This window comes from Solanum dulcamara, chromosome 4 (genome assembly GCF_947179165.1).
Source record: "Solanum dulcamara chromosome 4, daSolDulc1.2, whole genome shotgun sequence".
Classification (NCBI taxonomy): Eukaryota; Viridiplantae; Streptophyta; class Magnoliopsida; order Solanales; family Solanaceae; genus Solanum; species Solanum dulcamara.
In genome coordinates, this window is record NC_077240.1 from 48,523,980 (window position 1) to 48,531,526 (window position 7,547).

A 7,547-nucleotide genomic window follows, 5' to 3' on the forward strand; every position below is an offset into this window, starting at 1 on the left:
ACTTCTATTCAAACCAAACGACCCCTTAGGGTTTTATTTCATAAGAGTAGACTTGAGATTATTTAAAAAAACTGTGGGTAGAAAAGTAATAGTATTGGTTAAACTTAAATGGCTTTTAAGCCAAAAAATAAAAAAATTGGAGGAGTGCTACTTTTAGCTTTTAGCATTTTTAAGCCATTTAAAAATTATTTTAAGCTATTTTCAAGTTTGCCAAACACTTTCAAAAACTGAAAATAGCTTAAAAGCATGTTTGACCAGCTTTTAAGCTAATCCAAACACCTTCTTAGTAATGGATAGATGTTTTATTTAGATGGACAATTGGGTCATGGGGCGGGTTAAATAAAGGGGAGAGGGTGGGGTTTTAATTTCAACAAATAAAAATCCGCCACATAATAAATAATAGTAATAAAATTACTTTGAAAGAAAAGTATGTTAGTTTTAAGGGTAAGACTGGATCAAAAAGGTGGAGTGATGGGTATCTTTAACCAAAATAAATGGATAAGGGAGTATATTTAAATCTTTTCGAATAGCCCAAAGGTATATTTGGTCATTTTTCGATAAAAAAGATATGATTTCCTTCTAAGAGGCAATACAAATGCACCAAAGAAATATTCTTTAGTAATTTTTTTAGACGTAATTATTTGTTCTTCCATCACATAATGTATGAATAATATTTTATTTTTATTTACTTAATATTTTGTAAAAAAATATATCTATGTTTTTAAACATTCTTTGGAATATACTTGATATTTTAGTGAAAGTTCAAGACTTTTATTTGAAATTGAAAGAGGAAAGAAAAGAAAAAAAATTATTGTAACGATACGAACCGTTTTAGTTAGGTGGGACCAAAATTTTGTGAAACTAAATTATCCAGACCTGTGGCATCTTCCAGCCATAGCGGTGCCGCCATGGATTGAGAGTCACGTTTCAACACATATATTTATAAAGATCGAATGTCAGGTGTCGACACATATACATATAAGGATCGAGTGTCACGTTCTAACACACATATATATAGGAATTGGGTGTCACATTTCGACGCAATTATGTTTGGGTGTGGGTCACATGAGAAGACTAATCATGTGTTATGGTTCCTTGAGAGAACCAATTAATTGTGTGACTATGATTAAATGTGATTTCATGGTGGAGGATGTGGTAAAGGACATTAGCACTACTGTAATGGACCAGACCCATCCTGTGTAAAAGTTAAGGTGAAAGGACATTTGTTGATTGTTGTATAGAGATTGACCCTGTGAATGGAGTAGTGCTCATTGTTGTATAGAGATTGACCCTGTGCCTGACTCTCTAGTGAACTCGGTGTCATAAGCATCTCATCATATTAACATGTCATCATATCATCATGTGTATTACTTCATCATATCATCGTATACGACATCATATCATCGTATATGGTATAATCTTATCGTATATGTTATCACATTACATCTGGTTCATTATAGGGCTCGAGGTCACAAATGTATCACTATATTTCCATATGCATGCCTACACAAAGTATCCGACCCTTTAGTGAGGGACTCGGTGAAGGGAGTGGGGTACATCTATAGCGTACCCACATCATATATATACATACCCGCCCCTCTAGTGAGGGACTCGGTACCCCTTCCTTATTTCGCCACATAACATCACACACGTACCATCATATTACAACACATACCATCATATATCGTACCCGACCAGGACTCGATGAATAATCATATTGTCATAAAATATTACTGTGCCTCACGTACGAAATCATCTCCTCGTACATGGAATTATACGTACTCGGCCTGGGACATGTTGAAAAAAGTAGTAAAGTTGCGCCTGATATAATATCTAGCCTATCGTGGGACGTGAAGAAAGAAGGGTTAACATGCACGAGTAGAGAAGTGAGAAACTATATGCAACTAAGTCACCCTCTGAGACTCAATGAAACAGTCAAGTGAACCGTCACATGAAGACCAGGAAAGTAATTATCCGAAGTGCCCCTTTAGATGTCATTAGGGATTACATCAAATGGGGCCTCAGGAATAACAGACATGCATCAAGACAATGCCACATAACTTATATAACCAAAGACACAACTTATGCAATCAGAAACATAACTCATGCAATCAGAGACACAACTTATGCAATTAGAAACATTTACCACTATAGAGCCTTTAGGAAGAGGAGCTGGTATCTCCACTTACTATTCACTATATAGAAGGCTCGAGAATAGTAGTTTAACTACTTTCAGACCTTTAATGTTCAAAAATGAACACAAGTCACGAGTTATACCCAGAAATTATAAATGGAGTCACCTCCAAATCCATTTCCTATATTACCTATAGTCCAGTCTTTCTAGAAGTAGGAAAAGACAAGCTTTACATGTACTACTTTTCATCATATGGAAGACTTGAAAGGTAATGACTCAACTTATTACAAGAGTTCTAATCAGTAGGCAGTGAAAAAGAGTCTTAACTCATACTCAGAGATTTAAGAATGGAATAACTCCCAATTTCACATACATAATACTTACATCGAAGACATGCCAAAAGAGAGAAAAGGGTAGCTTCACATACTCGTCACTTCCAAACGTATGGAAGGCTTGAGAAGCCCTAGTTCAATTACTGTAAAGTGCTTTCATCAAGAAGTAAATAAGGACCGTGAATTACGCTTGGCATTTATGAGTAGATTTACCCGCAAGCTCATATCATTCATTACTTAACCTGAAGACATGCCAAAAGAAAGGAGAGATAGGTTTTACATACCTCTTATGGATTCTTCTTAGCCGTGCTGGTCTCGTCGTCCTCTGAATCTATTCAACACGAAATTAATACTAACGTCAATAACCCTTGACTTGCTAGCTTCCATATTTATAATTAGTCCTTCATAGGAACCGTTTCCTTATTCGCCTTTCTCGACTAGTTTATTAGTTAGTCGAGAAGTTAACGAAAATTGGGCAGCTTCTCCTCTATAATTTGCCCTATCCTAACTTCCAGTTACTTCTTCAGTTAGCAAATCCATCCAAAAACAAAAATAAGCAGCATATACATAATTAAGTTACTTCAATATTACACAATCCAAACCTCGAGCCATTCGCCCAAAATCACGATACCAAAATAAGGTTCTCAATCTTTAATTCATAAAATCTTTAACCACGCGGAACGGAGGATTAGGTGGCTGAAACCAGCAGCACCCACACCTCTTTTGAACCATGTTCTAGCTCTGCAACACGCCATAAAGCCATCTCCAAAGACAATGCCACAATCGCAACAACACTATACAACCTTAACAACTTTAACTTGGCTAGAACGACTTCAATTTAGTTCGCTTAAAACGTCCAGCATACTTATATATTTTTCCTACTTACAACTTCATTTAACATATGTAATACACTCCACAACCATATTATTAACTCCACTTTGAAAGGGAAGACCTTATCTTGTCCAAAACTTGCTAAAACTAGCCTCGAAAGTTCCTTAATGTGCTGAAACTTTAGCGGACTGTTTGTATCCTTTCTTTGCTGCCCCAAATAGAAATTTTACATTATTAAACACCGTTATATCACCGTACGATACCTTAAATAATTAATTTATGAAGCAAACCCAGAGACTTACCTTGCTGCCAAGCTTAGCCGGCGCTACTCTCTCTTAGCCTCTAGGGTTTCTCCCTTTTTTTTTCCTTGTACAAGCTGAAAAGTAATGTCGATCCAGCAATACACATGTATATATGTGTCCTTAAGAGGTGTCACGTGGAAGCCCCTAGGGGTGAAACGTGGCATCCCCTTAGGGCGCCACCTCATTCATGCGCCCACTCATTTGCTGCCATGTGGTAGCATGGGGTCCACCCCAAGCAGGTGAGTCACCTACTTGGTCCAAGTAGGTGCATCACCTACTTGCTTCCAAGTAGGTGCTATGCTTCCTTTCGCCTTTTCCGTGGTTTCGTAATCTCGCCTCACTTTAAGGACCCACATAATTCTTGCTACGTAAGCTCAACATGTATTCTAGTAGCTTAAGTATGTAAGACATCCAAGTTTGTGGCTTACGCAAGTAGATCGAGTCCTACAATTCATTACTTGGCCTCCAACTCCTTCCAGATTCTTATAACCCTATTTCCAATCTTCCTTATTACGGGGCATCACGTCCTCCCTTCCTTAGTCGTATTGGTCTCGTCGTCCTCTAGATCTATTCAACACAAAAGTTATACTTACGTCAATAACATTTGACTTGCTAGCTTCCATATTTATAATTATTCCTCCATAGGAACCATTTCCTTATTCGCCTTCTCGACTAGTCTATTAGTTAGTTGAGAAGTTAACGAAAATTGGGCAGCGTCTCCCCTATAATTTGCCCTATCCGAACTTCCAGTTACTTCTTCACTTAGAAAATCCAAAAAAAAAACAACTATAAAAAGCATATACACAAGTAATTTACTTCAATATTACACAATCCAAACCTCGAGCCATTTGCCTAAAATCACGATACCAAAATAAGGTTCTCAATCGTTAATTCGTAAAATCTTTAACCACGTAGAACGGAGGGTTAGGTGGCTACAACCAGAAGTACCCACACCTATTTTGACCCACGTTCCAGCCTAGAAACACGCCATAAAACCATCTTCAAAGACAACGCCACAATCGCAACAACACTATACAACCTTAACAACTTTAACTCGGCTAGAACGACTTCAATTTAGTTCGCTTACAACGTCCAGCATACTTATATATTTTTCCTACTTACAACTTCATTTAACACATGTAATACACTCCATAACCACATTATTAACTCCACTCTGAAAGGGAAGACCTTACCTTGTTCAAAACTTGCTAAAACTAGCCTCGGAAGTTCCTTAACGTGCTGAAACTTTAGCGGACTGTTTATATCCTTTCTTTGCTGTCCCAAATAGAAATTTTATATTATTAAACACCGTTATATCACCGTAGTATACCTTAAATAATTAATTTATGAAGCAAACCCAGAGACTTACCTTGCTACCAAGCTTAGCTGTCGCTACTCTCTCTTAGCCTCTAGGGTTTCTCCCCTTTTTGTTCCTTGTACAAGCTGAAAAGTAATGTCGATCCAGCAATACACATGTATATATATGTCCTTAAGAGGTGTCATGTGGAATCCCCTAGGGGTGACACGTGGCAGTACCCTAGGGCGCCATCTCATTCATGCGCCCACTCATTTGCTGCCATTTGGCAGCTTGGGGTCCACCCCAAGCAGGTGAGTCACCTACTTGGTCCAAGTAGGTGCATCACCTACTTGCTTCCAAGTAGGTGCTACGCTTCCTTTCGCCTTTTCCGTGGGTTCGTAATCTCGCCTCACTTTAAGGACCCACATAATTCTTGCTGCGTAAGCTCAACATGTATTCCAGTAGCTTAAGTATGTAAGACATCCAAGTTTGTGGCTTACGCAAGTAGATCGAGTCCTACGATTCATTACTTGGCCTCCAACTCCTTCCAGATTTTTATAACCCTATTTCCAATCTTCCTTATTATGGGGCATCACGTCCTCCCTTCCTTAGTCGTGTTGGTCTCGTTGTCCTCTAGATCTATTCAACACGAAAGTTATACTAACGTCAATAACATTTGACTTGCTAGCTTCCATATTTACAATTATTCCTCCATAGGAACCATTTCCTTATTCGCCTTCTCGACTAGTCTATTAGTTAGTCGAGAAGTTAATGAAAATTGGGCAGCGTCTCTCCTATAATTTGCCCTATCCGAACTTCCAGTTACTTCTTCACTTAGAAAATCCAACCAAAAACAACTATAAAAAGTATATACACAAGTAATTTACTTCAATATTACACAATCCAAACCTCGAGCCATTCGCCCAAAATCACGATACCAAAATAAGGTTCTCAATCGTTAATTCGTAAAATCTTTAACCACGCGGAAAAGAGGGTTAGGTGGCTGCAACCATCAGCACCCACACCTCTTTTGACCCACGTTCCAGCTCTTCAACACGCCATAAAGTCATCTCCAAAGACAATGCCACAATCGCAACAACACTATACAACCTTAACAACTTTAACTCGGCTATAACGACTTCAATTTAGTTCGCTTACAACGTCCAACATACTTATACAGTTTTCCTACTTACAGCTTCATTTAACACATGTAATACACTCCATAACCACATTATTAACTCCACTCTGAAAGGGAAGATCTTACCTTGTCCAAAACTTGCTAAAACTAGCCTCGGAAGTTCCTTAACGTGCTGAAACTTTAGCGGACTGTTTGTATCCTTTCTTTGCTGCCCCAAATAGAAATTTTACATTATTAAACACCATTTTATCACCGTAAGATACCTTAAATAATTAATTTACGAAGCAAACCCGGAGACTTACCTTGCTGCCAAGCTTAGCCGTCGCTACTCTCTCTTATCCTCTAGGGTTTCTCCCTTTTTTTTCCTTGTACAAGCTGAAAAGTAATGTCGATCCAGCAATACACATGTATATATGTGTCCTTAAGAGGTGGCACGTGGCATCCCCCTAGGGCGCCACCTCATTCATGCGCCCACTCATTTGCTGCCATGTGGTAGCATGGGGTCCACCCCAAGCAGGTGAGTCACCTACTTGGTCCAAGTAGGTGCATCACCTACTTGCTTCCAAGTAGGTGCTATGCTTCCTTTCGCCTTTTCCGTGGTTTCGTAATCTCGCCTCACTTTAAGGACCCACATAATTCTTGCTACGTAAGCTCAACATGTATTCCAGTAGCTTAAGTATGTAAGACATCCAAGTTGGTAGCTTACGCAAGTAGATCGAGTCCTACGATTCATTACTTGGCCTCCAACTCCTTCCAGATTCTTATAACCCTATTTCCAATCTTCCTTATTATGTGGCATCACGTCCTCCCTTCTTTAGAGTTATTTGATAATGTTATAGATAATCTGGGTCACAGGGCAACTTTTAAGAAGCTTAAGAAGACGTTCCGAAGCACAAAGGTACGGGGTATAACAGTTATGAAGGTAAGTTGGAAGTTAACTTACCGTTATTTATAAAAAATAATCGTTAGTTCAAATCAAAGGCAATTAATTTAATAAATATAATGTCTAATTATAAACTCAGGTATGATCATATAACGTTATGGGAGAACTAACAGAAAAGATGATAAAATTCTCTCTATATAAAATAATTTGTGAAACACTTTTTGTAGCCAGAGGCTATCTGGCCGAGGCATAAGGGTGCAAAAAAAAAATTCAATTAAACTCTCTTCATTGAAAATTTATAATATATATAAATAATGTAAATAAATTGTATATATATAAATTGTTGAATCTCTTCAGTATTTTTTATTATTAAATTATAACTTTGCCATTGCAAGGACATGTAATATTATGATTACGATGCACCAAGGTACTATATCAAAAAAAAATGTATTTAATCTTTCAATTTTCTTTTAAATATTGCGAAAGATATATCATAATATCTACTATATCTATTAATAATATACTTATAAATCTCATACCTGAAAAAGCAATAGCTCTCAAAAATGATATAGGACTTGATTTTCGAATTAAGAGAAAGAAATCATATATATGACATTTTACCATAATATT